The 14,153-nt window shown below is 38.5% G+C and overlaps 1 long non-coding RNA gene across 1 annotated transcript; it reads left to right on the top strand.

Annotated features, from left to right (window-relative positions):
* Positions 1 to 6,479: 6,479 nt before the first annotated feature.
* Positions 6,480 to 13,893, top strand: LOC120595523 (uncharacterized). The gene is made up of 3 exons (XR_005650883.1): positions 6,480 to 6,640; positions 12,622 to 12,698; positions 13,695 to 13,893. It is a non-coding gene; the product is annotated as an uncharacterized LOC120595523 (long non-coding RNA).
* Positions 13,894 to 14,153: the final 260 nt, after the last annotated feature.

Below are 14,153 nucleotides of genomic sequence, written 5' to 3'. Positions count from 1 at the left end.
TGCATCTTAGAAAGATTTCTCTGGGGACTTCCGGGTAAAATGGAGTTGTGTAATTTCTGCCTCCCAGAATCTTATGAAAATAACCAATAATTTTTTTTTTTTAATAGGAAAAACATAGAGCAGTGCCAGGAACTAGGAAGTGTGTTGCCTAAAATCCAGCATGTAAGTTCCACAAAGTTCGAGTAAATAATGATATTGGATCTAATGAAAAATATATATCTTTTAATATATACAAAATCATGTAATCTCTAAATAGAAATACATCTTCTTTTGAAACATTCGTGTATGTTTATAAAAATTAATCCTATTCTTGGCTACAAACAAATCTTCAATAAATTTTAAAGACAAGAAATTTTACAGGTCCCACTCTCTGATCGTAATGCAAAAATAAAAAATTCTAATAAAAGTATATACATACAATCACTTAAACATTAGAAGGAAAAAGAAAAATGACTTTTGCATAGAATTAATAAAAAATGAATAGAATCTACAACTACAGACTATTTAGAAAGTAACTAATAAGTATGGATGCATTTGAAAAATCAATAAGAGAATTATCTCCCTAAAATATTTTATGAGAAAATATTCAATGGCTTTTTAAGCCATTTCAGAGAATAGGAAAAGATGGAAAGCTTCCTAATTGACCAGCATTCATAATGTTGAACCCAAAACGTGACAATTAATACTTTAGATAAAAACTATAGGTAAATCTCAATATTAAGTATAAGTGCAAAAATTCTGAAAATATTAGCAAATCGTATCTAACAGAATACTGAAGGATGATTATAGATCACCAAGAAAAAATTATTCCAGAGATGCAAAGATGCTTTACATTAATCTATTTTAAATAACAGTCACCGTACCTATAACTAAGCAAAATTATAACATTATCTTGATAGATGCCCAAAGAATTTTATACAATTTTATTTCCATTCTTGATAATTACAAACACAATTCTTACTAAACTTGAAGTGTAAAAATACTTTAACATAATAATGACAGGTATATTTAATAAAAAGCCATAATTATATTTACATAATGAAACATTATGGACATTCCCATTTAAGTCTAGGACAAATGAAACATACTGGCTACCAGCATTATTATTTAATAGTATTCTGAGCATCTCAGAAATAAGACTAGAAAATATGAAGCTTAAATATTGAAAAAAAGAAGAACAAAATTGATGTGATTTACAGATTATCTTCTTGATAACCTGGAAAATCCAGAAGAAGGGTTTGAAAAACTACTAGCATTAAAGAATGTTTAATACAGTGGTGCACTACAAAATAATATATATATATGTGTTCATAAGTTTACACTAAAACAACCTATTAGAAAATATATGAATTTGTTCATATATTTCCATTCATATAGCATCAAAAGTATATTTAATTTGTAAGAAATTGAAAATTTGCAGTAGCTACATGAAAATTTCACTTTTTACTGAAATATACAAAAGATGACTTTAATTAACACAGACACATGGTATGTATGTTCCTTGATTGTAGAAAGAATGTAAATTTATAACTTTATAATGATTACGATAAAAAAATGTTGGGGAACATTAAAGAATGATACTAAAGTTCATACAGAGAACATGAAGAGGAAATCAAAGATATTTTGATATAGAAGATGTGAGGGGTGCTTGTTCTTGCACATATTAAATTGCAGTATAAAAACTAAAATAATAAAAACTGAAAGAGGGAAAGGCAACAGACAGAGGTCAGTAAAACTAAATTGGAAGTCCGAAAGTGACTGAAGTGTATTTCTGGGGTTTTGTATATGTGAAAGATATGGTGTTTCAAATCAACGGTGAAAGAATATATTAATAGGTGGTAGTTAGATAACTGATTAAATAATTATATACCCTATGGCCCACTTTACACCATAGTCCAAAATTGATTCCAGATGTATGAAATTATTTAATGCCAAAATTTAAAAACATGTAGGTAGGAGTAGAAAAATAGAGATGACATCCTAACTGCTGTGAAGACAAAGGCCTTCCTAAGCATTAAAGCAAGAAAAAAACTGTAAGGGAAAAGGTTGATGGAATTTTTAGAAATTTAGAAATATCCTAAAATGTAACACATTAAAAACAAGATTTTAATTCTTGGAAAATATTTGAGACATACATAATATTCATAGCAACTTTTATACCAAAAGAAATGAATAGTAAATAAATATTAAAAGCAAAATGTGAAAGTGTAGTGAATCAATCATTAAGGAAAGCATATTCAAATAACAAATAAACATATAAAATTATGCTTAAATTAGCTTGTCATCGAAGAAATGCAAATTAAAATAATCACACTTTATTTTGCCTATGAAATTGGCAAAATAAAAAAACAGTTAATGTAGAAAAGTCTTATGGCATATTATTTAGTGGAAAGAGGGGTATCGAAACAATATATATAGTATATAATTGCAGTTTCATCTGAAAGTATACAACACACATACACATAGAAATTGCAAAATGTTAAAAGTGATTGCCTAAAGTGGAATTATGGGCCATTCAGTTTTTATCTTGGTGTTTTTCAGTGGCTTTAACATTTTCTGCCACAGATATGTATGAATTTTGTAAATATTTTAAAAATCAGCATGGTCACAATGTGGAAAATGAATTTTAAAAGTATAAACCAAAAGCAGAAAATAGACAGGGTCTGTTACAGTCATCAAAACCAGGGAGACAAACAGAAGCAAAAGCATTGGAGATTAAAAGGAATCTATTATAGAAATACTAAGGTCACTAATGGTAAGTAGCAGGGGGAGGGAAGGAAAGGGAAAATAAACCAAATTTGGTTCCCAGCCTTTATTTGGGCCACTGGGTATAGTTCAAAGTATCTATTGGCCCTCTACCAGGAAAGAGGTTGCAATTCAGAAGGAAGGTCTGGGTGAGATATAGTTTCTCTCTCTCTTTCTCTCTCTCTTCCCCTTTCTCTCTCTCTACTTACCTATTTTTCTGGAAGACATCAACATATAGCATATAGATCAATGGAAGACTACTGGAGCTAGGATGGGATCACTCAGGGAGATTTTGCAGAGAAGAGGCCTGAGCCCAGAACTTTGAGGAACACCTACATTTAAGGGATGTCATTGAAGGTACAGCCACATCTGAGAGGTGAGAAAAAAGTCGAGAGGGTGGAGTGATGGAATCAAAGGTCTAACAGGAAGTGAGAACCGTGAAAACATTGAAAGATGCCACTCTCGACTGCTAAAGAAAAGGCCAGGTTGGGGGTGGTACATTTTAGGAAAAAGAGGAGGGTCGGTACTATCATATGCTACCAAGAAGTCAGGAAAATGAAGCCTTAGAAGTATAGCACTAAGAAGGTAGTCGGGATTTGGGCAAGAGCTACTTAGATAAAGTAGTAGGGTGAGAGGCTGCCCAAGGTGGATGGAGCAGCGAGACAGAGGTGAAGAAGTAGAGACAGGAAGTGAGATACCTCTTTTGAGAACCTTGGCTGTGAAGGGAGTAGAGGCAGAGAGGGGCCAAGGCGGGTATTTTTATATCTAAGCTGCATTCAACTTGACCTTGTTTTAATGCTCATGAGAGAAAGGGTCTGTGGAGATGAGTGTTAGGGTGATAGTGGAGAACATAGAGGAGGTAATTCGTTAGATAAACACTCCAAGGGAAAGAGCAGAAGTGGAGAAGGTCTATGCCTAATGGGAAATGTTTCATCTCAGACATGATGAAGTTAGGTATGTGTGTGTTTGGGGGGCTGGTGGTAGTTGGCCAGCAATCTTAGCTGGGGAAGGGAGGAGACAAGGAGAGCGGTTGCTTCCTAGAGCATATTCTTCATATGGTGGGTACCTTTTAAATGGTAAAGTGTTTTTGCCACTGAGAGAAACATTGTGAAAGCCAAGGTCAGCTACTGAAAATGGCTGCCAGACCATGACGGTTATGGAAGACAATGGGTGGCAGTGTTTCGTGTGCCCGCCCTCTTGTTCACCAGTGGTGCCTATCCTGAGTCTGTTTTCACACTTCTCCCACAACCTGGCATGGCACCTTTTAGGGTTTTTCCTCTCCTCCTCCATGTTAGATCTGAGATAGCTTTTGACTTCTATTTTCATTATGAAGTAGGAGCCCAACTAGTTTACTGAGAGAGATGGATGATGGAGTACAATATGGAATTTGAAAAGATTTAAAATACCAATTTTACTCTCTGGGGGAAGAGTATTTCAAGCAGAGGGAGCAACAGTGGCAAAGGTCATGAGAGGGGGCTTTGCTGGCTTGTTGGAGGAACTCTAAGGAGGCCAGGGTGGCCAGAGGGTAGTGAGGGAGCTTCAAGATGAGGTCACAGAGGGGGCTGAGAGTCTGATCCTATAGAGGGGGATTACAGTGGTCCAGGGCAAGGATGCCTAGGATGGTTAAGCGGGAGGTGGTAAGTCACGTGTAGGCTTTACCTTGTCTCAAATGATTGGTAGATAGATTGGATGTAAGGTCTGAGATGAGGCCCCGATGGTGCCTCGGACTTTAGCCTAAGTAGCTGATTGAATGGTGGTGCCATTACTGAGATGGCAAAGGTGAATGAAGTAGATGAATCTCTGGCAAGACTGGTAAGAAAAATAGAGAAGATGCAAACACATATGATATAAAGTTAAACAAGAGATACTACAGGTAAAATTGACTTTTTAAATATTAAAAGAAAATTTTTAGCAACAATAAGTCAATATATTAGTAAATGAAAGTAAAATGGAAGGTGTTTGGACAAGAATATCGAAATCGGCAAAATGTAAATTAAAATATGACAAAATCAATAACTAGTTTAAAAACTGAAATAATTTCTATTATTATCTCAGCCTCCAAGTATATGTGTATATATGTATACATATGTATGTATATGTATATATATAAGTAAATATGTAAGTAAATATATTTCTAAGCCTCGATTGTTTTACATATGAATCTCACACTTTTAAGAGACCAATAATTTTATAATTTTTCAAGAAATCAAATTAAAAAAATGCCTTATCTGTTTCTAAGAGTAGAGGGAGGGTAATTGGTATTTTCTTCTCACCATCTCAAATACCCAATCATTTGGCCTCTAAAACTGTTGCATGCTTTTGCACAGGCCAGCAGTTTTATTCAAGATTTGGGGTAATCCTGACCTCCTACAGTTTTGTGAGACTTATGGAAAGAAGGAAGAAAGCGGGGAATGCAGGGCAGGTCCTGGGAGGTGTGTGGAGAAAGGGCGGGATGGGCACTTCCCTAATACTGTCTGGACACTAAGGACTGCTAGAAACAGGTCTGTTCCATATCCAGAAAACCTGTATATGAAATCTTCTGCTGGAGCTTTCCTATTGGAAATTCCTCACGGAACGGGTTGTTACAGTCCTTTATTCCCTCAGATTTCTTCCCTTTCTTTGGTCAGAAATAAACTTGTTCCTGTTTTGTGGAAGTACATGGCCTCAAATCTGCCCAAAGGGTGACTGCAGGGTCTTCACTAGTTTTTCAGCCTGGACTATTCACATCCCCCTACAGCCACCTCTGTGCCTGGTGCTGAGCGTGTCTTTTCCTTGGGGATCTCCTGTCACCTCTTAACTGAAAGCCTGGGACACCAGCACCTTTCATTTTGAAAAGAGTGGACGTTGGCGTTGGCCTCCTTCCTACCATCTGGTTTTGTTAAATAAAGCTGAGTGGCAAATGAGACATTTGGAAGGTCTGGGGAGTGACCCGAGTGGCAAAGGAAAGTCCCTTTGCACTTTTAAAAGGTGGATGACCATCTGGCCTGGCAAAGACGTGTCATTTTACATTTCCACTGGTAGAGGACTGAAGTCATTTACCATTAAGTTTCATTTGAATAAAATGGTAGTAGACATTTAGGTGATATCACAGGGCAATAAGTGTTTAGGATCCTTAGGGTGTGAGCTTTCCAAGCGGATTTCAGGCCCAGGTGCTAAAAAGTACTTCATATATAGAATACATTATATATATAAAAGTATATATATATATATATATATGTATATATATATACATATATACGTATATATGTATATATATGTGTATATATATACATATATACGTATATATGTATATATATGTATATATATATACTTTTTCAGACTTGGGTTTTGCTCACATAATGGCAGAATTTTTTCCCCTCTCCCTTCTCATTCGCATTTTGAATTGTTTAAAAATTTCCTGGCTACAGTCTCCTTCCTCTCCCCTCTTCTTTTCTTTCTTTTTTCTTTTTCTTTCTTTCTTTCTTTTTTTTCCTTTTTACTACACTGGGTAGAAGAAGCATGAGGGAAATGTAGTTAAAATTCAAAATGCTTCCCCTTTATCATTACCATGAATCAACACAATAAATGAGCCCCTTCAGAGCACGGTAATAAGAATTTGATAAATCATCAGCCAAAAATTAACTAGATGTCAAAACAATCTTTGGGAAGTGTGATGGATTAGGGGTGATAGCAGCAATTAATCTCCCAGCATGAGTTCACCAGAGAGACACAATGTAGGGAGATGGATGGGGGGATTCAGGCCGTGCAAGGTCAGGACTCAACTGAAAAGAGTGGGTGGAGGCTGGAGGGAGGGAGTACGGGAGGGAGAGTTGAGAAAGAGAGCGAGACACACATACAGAGAATATGAGAATCCTCTGAGTCTGCAATACCCAGGCATCCAGCAGCTGAGCTAGAGGTCAGTTACGTGCCTTTGAAAAGCGCTCTGTCTCCAGCTGCTCTCTCTGATGAGGCAAGCATTTTTCCTCTTGCGCTAATAAATGCCACAAGTCGGCTCATGGGGCTCAACACATGGCCTCCACGAGTGGGAGGCTGCGGAGGGCTTAATTTACAGAGAGGGGTAGCTCCTTGTAAACAACAACTAGGAGGGAAGGGGCCTGGGCGGAGCAGGCAGGGAGGGAAGAGGGGGAGGGAGTCTGGGAAAAGCTAGAGCAGTGACAGGCGCGCCGCCTCCAGAACGCGGAGTTCAGCTCTGGTTGTTCCAGGGCACAGCCCAGGGAATATTGATGGCTCCAGGGGAAGGAGGGGGAGAACCTCCGCAGGCGCCAATCTCATAAATCTCTCTCATTCTGACGAGGCTGCCTTTTTTTTTTTTTTTCTTTTTTCAGTAGAGTTCACAATTTCTGAGGAAATGGCAGTTTTGGGAGAAGAAGCCCTGTTTTCACCTTCCGGGCAAGGCTGGAATCCTCGAGTAGGGCCACACCTCCAAATTTTCTTGAGCCTAGACTGGAAAATATAGGTGGAACTGATGGGGATGGTGGGAATGAGTGGCAGTGAGGTAGGCAGGAAAGAGGAGAACGAGAGGGACATACAGCTCCATTTAGCCGGTGGGAAGATTGCATCTTCTAATGTCACAGAAAGGCCTCGCACTCACAGGGGAGTGAGGAGAGCCCCTATGGGTCTTGTTAAAGGGCTGGCATTCCTGGGTTGTTCCTTTAATCCCCCAGGGAAATAAAATTATTTCTTTCCAAAGATTCCTGTAAGATTTACCTGGCCAGGGTTTTGATACTGTTCTTGTTGCATTTGTAAGTACTTCTGGCGAGCTTCGTAATCATCATAAAACAATCGGATGCCTGACAATTGTCTGTTGCTTTTTTGTTTACAAAGCTCTGTGAGAATCCTGGGTCTTCCTTAGCGGACCCTTGATATTTCTTTATGACATACCTTCCTGTTATACAACAACAGAATCCTAGAGGTGAGCCATATATATAGTCTATTCAAAACTCCTCAATTCTTATATTAAAAAAGTTAGGCCAGCAAGGTTCAATGATTCCTCAGATATCACTAAACCGATGATCAGAAAAAGTATCTGTGGCATTTCCTAGCTCAGCTGTTCATCCTCTCAGCTTTGCCTCATAAGGCATTTCTATCTTTAAATCCTCTAGCACTGATATTGGGGTGTGTTTGGCATTGGGTGACTTGGTGCTGTTTCCAACCCAATTCAGCCCAAATGCACAGCCACTATCTAGAGCTTTTTCAAAGCAAGGACTTAGCGCTCTCTAGCTGCCAGGAATGAAGGATGGTAACTTGGTCTGGCCTTCAAGGTAACGAAGAAAACTTGCAATAAAATCAACCTCTGGAGAATAAAAATTGTTTCCTTGCTACTGACTTGCTGTTGACCTTGAGTTAGTTTCTTAATCTCTCTGTGTTGGTTTCCTCATCTTAAAAGGAGAATACTAATTAATCATTCTACCACATATATTGTTGTGAGAATCAAATGAGTTTTGTGAACCATGCCTGCTACGTTGTTCACCATAAGTATCGGTTAAGGTTCTTCTGGAGTTGAGGGCATTGTCTTCGCTCTCTCTCATGCCCGTGAATTCCCTGTTTGTTCTGTGGGTCTTAGAGTACAGTCTGACCCTTGCTCTATGACTAAAAGCTGATATAGAGGACTTCTCCACAATACCAATGAGGAGGCTAAGGGTGTTGGCACAAGCCACCCAGGTCGCCTTGCCTCCTGAACCTGGTCAGTGCTGTAATGAAAGGCCCAGGAACCTTGTCCTCTTCCACCTCAGTCTGGGGGCACTTCCCTGTTTTCTTCCCTTAATAGGCTCCCTCATCAAGGATTTGGTGTCTGACATGCAAGCGATAAAAAATATGTAGTTAATATTTTACTCTATAATTTTATATTTTGAAAATCAAAGCAAAACCATCTGTTTTGCATCAAAAATAAAGTACCACAATTCTTGTAGGCTGGTACATGTGAGTAGAGGACGGTCAGCCCTCCGCTCAAATCCTCTCATGTTTTGTCATTTCCCTGATGTAGAAGCTGAAGTCCTCTTGGTGGCCTCTGAAGCTAGCTTGACCTATCCCGTTTCTCTCTGACCTTGTGCCCCACTTCGCCACTCCTTGCTCACTCTACTCCAGCCTCCTTCTTTCTCCTCAGACGAGCCAGGCAAGGTCCATCTCACCGTCCTCGCACCAGTGCTCTTCCTGCCTGGAATGCTCTGTCCTAGATGGCCTCCTAGCTCATTCCTTTACGTCTGCTCAACTGTTACCTTTTACGGGTTGCGAGGCCTGCAACCCCTAAAAATCACCCTCCTTCCAATTTTCCTATCTTTATTCTATTTTTTTCCCCATAGTACCTATCACCTTCTGACATACTATATAATTAATTTACTTTCTATGTATTTTGTCTGTCTTCTCATGAGAATGTTAGCTCCAAACATCTGGGGATTTTTCGTTTGCGTATTTCTATTTCGTTTCCTGTCCAGTGCCTAGAATAGTATATGGCATACACTAGGTGCTCAATAATCTTTCTGAATGAATAAAAACTTACTCTTCTGTGTATTTAGTTTTCATGGATGTTTCTCTCTGAGAAGGGTCAGAATCCCTGGGGATATAATTTAGGTTTATCTAGAGGAGACATAGTTTTAAAAACTAAGAAGCAGTAAGCTAGGCAAACTGTGGCATTGAATGAGAGGCTGTACAGGCCAGTGGATGGAGCTGTGTGCTGAGGCTGGTTGTCTCATCTATAAAAGATAGATGAGCCCACCTGCTGCCTACTATCCACTTCATGGGGGATGTTGGGAGGATGAAGGAGATGATGCATTTAAAACTGCTCTGAGGTCCTTAAATAAAAGGCATGCTAGGGAAATGGACTGTTAGACATAAAGTAAACCCAGAAGTGTATCAGGAAATAGCTGAACTGAATCACAGCCGGTCTCAGAGCAATTTTTTCCTGAGAAATTTAATAGAATAGCCTACAAAACTATGATGCAATTTTCTTTCACATTTTCTTTCTTATCAAGTGTTCCTACCTTCTAAATTTCAGCACAGGTGCTACCTTCTTTTTTCCAAGACGGTAAACAGATCCACGATAGAATCTCTGGACTGGACTGAGGGAGGGGGACTGTGCAAATCACTGGGCCATGAAAATGCCTTTACCATTTCTCTTCTTTTACAGTGGTTCTCACTATAGGGAATAGAATTTATTACTCAGAACAAATGGATGCATATTTAATTATGTCAAACACTAAAACATTTTTCGTTTTACATTTCAAGTGTTCTTTGTTGTGGAGGGGATGTTGAGAGTTAAACTATGTATATGTATTAGTTATATATAGTTTAACTAAGGGTAGTAAATGTAACTTGAACAATAGTTGCTAAGGTCAGAACTACTGAGTACAAACCCCAAATACTATTTCCTTCTTCCTTTTGGCTAGTCTTCAGACGATTTAGTGCCCTCTGCTGTCTGGAGAAAGCGTGGTAAAGCTTCAGTTAACTACCCAGCCTACTTATATGACACAAAGATGGTTATTTTTTCTTTGGCAGATTTTAGTGCAAATATTAACTGTCACCCATTACGATTCAGAATCCTATTAAGGAGCTGTTAAATGACTCTCTTATTGGCCGCCCCCCTTGTTTAAAGAAAGCCGTTAACAAGTAAAGGTTAATTTGCAAAAATTGATTCTCTGTTTTTTGTTCTTGCCTTCAAAGTATACCTCACTATGCCTAGGCCTTGGATGGAAGGGATGGAAGAGCAGGGAAAATCAGGGCAGATGTGTCACGATTTGGAAGTAACTCAAGATACAGTCGGTACTTCGGTACTACACAAGGAGAGCTCTGGAAATTTCCCTATTTAACCTTGATTGAGTCCCATAGATAAATCCCCAAATTATGTGTTTATTTTTTAGAGCTTTTCTCCAAGTTCACCATATTTACAAAGACATATTTGTTCCTTGGTGATTATCATTTTAAAAAATATTTTTATCTTGGGAAGTAGCATGGTATAGAAGTGGCTTAGATTTTGCAAGTGAAAGCTGGGCTAAAAATCTGTTTTCCCCTTTATTAGCTTCAGTTTCCATATCTGCAAACATGGAAAAAGTCATGTCTTTATTTCTAGTTTCAAAAAAAAAAAAGGATTTCTTAGACATCTTCCTCTTCTTTTTTCTTGAATATGATACCGTGTTGGCTTGTTGGTGAAGCGAGGGAGGGCAGAGAGACAGAGATAGATAGAGAATGGGGGGCCAGGCTCTAGGGACACTTGCAGTTATTATTTTTGTTCTTGCTTCTGAAAATGTGAAATAGAAGAACATTTAGTTGTCAGATCACTCCAAAATGTATTGTTCTTTTCTGAGAAAGATATACTTTGAGATTAAATAAGGTATATCTAGTTACAAGCAGGTAAGAAAAAGAGTCATCTGGAGGGGAAGTATTATAAGGCCCAATATTTATCAATAGTTAAACACAACAATTCTTGGCTAACATTTAAGCATGAAAATAAATACTGTCTCCTTAATTCCACCGATAGGTCAAAACATCCAGTATTTGTGTTGTTATTTCCTATTGCCCTAAAAAAGAGTTTATTGCTAAGAAAACTAGCCTAAGTTAGAAACCCATATTTTCTCTCCCTCTAACCTGAGAGTTAATTAACTAGGGAGTGGAAGGTGATGGTTGGTGTTAAGCATAAAAAACAGTAACATCACCTATTACTGCCTCCTAAAGATGCCTTCTGGAAAACGAGACACACTCTTTTGGAAGCTTCTCGATCACTAAATACAGTAAATGCTTCTTTTTAGATATCTGATGAAACACTGGAAAGTTCTTTAAAATGAAGTTGTGAAGATTTCAATCTGTGGAGTCTTATGAACTTCCCCAAGCTGGGTGTTTGAGATGTTTGCTTGTGCCTAAAAGCAGTGTTCTAGACTGGGTGATTTCCTTAGCGCCTCACCAACACTAGAGTTCTTTAACCTGTCAGCATTCGTACCAGAGTGATGGAAATAAAATGAGAAGGAGTAGGCGGAAGGAAGTCTTAGAGTCGTTAGCCTCTGGTTCCATATTTCACACTTACCTCAACTCTCATTAACCCATTGGAATGAAGCACGCAGCTGGGCCTTGAAAGGAAACTTTGCACTGAGCTGGCAGTAACCAATGAAGGAAATAACTTTTTTTTTAAATTTGTATTTTGAAAGCATTTGTTATTTGCGAGACTGAACTATTATAATTAAGTCTTAAAAATTTTAATAAAACTGTTAATGGTAGAAAACTCCTGAGTCTCCTATTATTATGTATATAAAATTTATACTGAGGTCTGTCTGCTGGTATATGTTGTATCTTGATTTTTGTCTGGTGATATATATTGTGATGAAAAAATCATAAGTTTGAACTTATTTGGGTTTGAATTACAGTTTTACAACTGATAGCGTGACTGTGTACATCATTTATTAATCCAGTATTTACTGATTATATGCTATATACTGTGTCCTGTGGTAGGGGTGTGTGTGTGTGTGTGTGTGTGTGTGTAGGAGTAGTAGGAGGAGGAGGAGTAGTAGTAGTAGTAGTAGCAGCGGTAGTATATAAATAAAATGTGTGGCTAGTCATGCGTTCTGATAGAAAGCATAGAAGAACAAGCAAAAATATTCACAAGAAGCCATAGGGGCTAAAAACCACCAAGCGACATTTGAATTGCATCCTTGAAGGGCCAGTAGAAGTTAGCAAGGTTGTGTGAGGAGATAGAGAGGCAAACATATTGAAGAGCATGTGAATGGTCACAGAGAGGAGGAGGGCCTGACATAGTCACGAAGCTACAGTACAAGTGTGTGGCAGGAATGTTGGGAACAGGTGTTAGTGCAGTGACAAGTGATAGTACTGGCTAGACAAAGGCTAGATTATGAAAGTCTTTGCATAACATTCTGAGGACTTTGATCTCTTCTTAAGGTGATGAAGACATTCTCTGCATCATGAGAAGTGGACCGATGACCTCATATTTTCAGCACAGAAGGACTATTGCAGAGGTGATGTGAAAAACTGGAACAAATCTGAAGGCTTGTGGGAGACTGTTACTTTACTGCAGGAGTGAGAGTCTGAGACTGATGAGGGGAATGTGAGGGTTGCTGTCAGATAGTGTTCGTGGAATATTTAGGAATCAGTGCTCCCTTCCAGGCCGAGAATGGAATGAGAAAAATAGAGTGAGGTCAGGCTTGGGGTTCGTCAGGCTAAGGAATGGCAGTGGAAAATGTGCAGGTGGAAAACATAGATGGAAACAGTCAGGGAGAAGGAGGAGAACCTGGGAGGGCTGGCATTGTGGAAGTCAAGAGGAGAAGTCCAAAGAGGGAGGGGTTAGTGGTGTTAAATACTTCTGGGAGGTCAAATGAGTAAATTAATAAGAGACCATTCAGTAAGTATAAGATCACTGATGATCGTTGCTGACAAAAATATTCTGCAGAAAATAGAAGTGACTGAGATTGACAGCATAGCTAGCTATCTGGTGACTAGTCTGCTGAAGCATCTATATTTACACTCTGCTCTCACCATATTCCATGGGTTTTGTGTTAGTAAACAAGAGGTCCTTTGAAATTGTTGTTATCTCTGTTGCAGAAATTCTACCTTTTCTTCAAAAAGCCCCACATATTAAAGAGGTTGCATTCAACCTTCCTATTACAGCCAACTAGAGAGCATCATTATCAAGAAGAAAAACATCAAATTATTTTGCATTTTGAAACCAAAAAGTCGGCAAGGGGGTTACGTTTATTTGCTCAAAGAAAAAAAGAAAGAAAGAAGGAAAGAAAGAGAGAGACACACTGTGATCGTAATTTCTCTAAGCAACACCATAAGTGCTGTTATCGTTTGTGATTATTTTGACTTGATTTGAAATGTTTATTCAAATAGTTACATGAATGACTAATCAAAAGGATTGTTAAAACTGCCTTACATATGTGAAACACCTTCACAATAATAACAAGGTTGGCTGGGAACTTATACAATATTATGTTTTTAATTGCTTTTGTCAGTCAAAAATATCAACTGAGCACTCACTTGACACTGTATGCTGCGTTTGAGCTGAGAGACGGCAATGCAAAGAAAGCCCAGAAAACCCTCCATTAACTTGAATGCTTGGGACACGTGTGTTCTGTTTAATTAGGTTTTCAGGTGAGCTCCTGGTGAACGCTTTGTGAACTGTAATGATTTCTGTTTCAATTGTTTTAAAAATCTTGGTCAAACTTTTTGGCAAGATGGAGACCCTTGCACAGGTATTTCCAGCGCCCCCCGATTCTAGGTTTAAATGACCAACATAATCTAAAAATAAGAAAAACTCTGTTTCACTGCAGGAAATAGGAGAGAAGTCACCCCCACCGGAAACCCCCATAAGGGCTGGAGTTGAAGTAGAAAAGCACTGGCTTTGGAAATAGATGACTGGGATTCCATTCCCAGCTTTGCCAACAACTGAGCCACTGAACCCCACCATTTAC

Source organism: Pteropus medius, unplaced genomic scaffold, assembly GCF_902729225.1.
Source record: "Pteropus medius unplaced genomic scaffold, Ma_sr-lr_union100, whole genome shotgun sequence".
In the NCBI taxonomy this organism is placed as follows: Eukaryota; Metazoa; Chordata; class Mammalia; order Chiroptera; family Pteropodidae; genus Pteropus; species Pteropus medius.
This window is presented reverse-complemented; position numbering and strand designations above follow the sequence as displayed.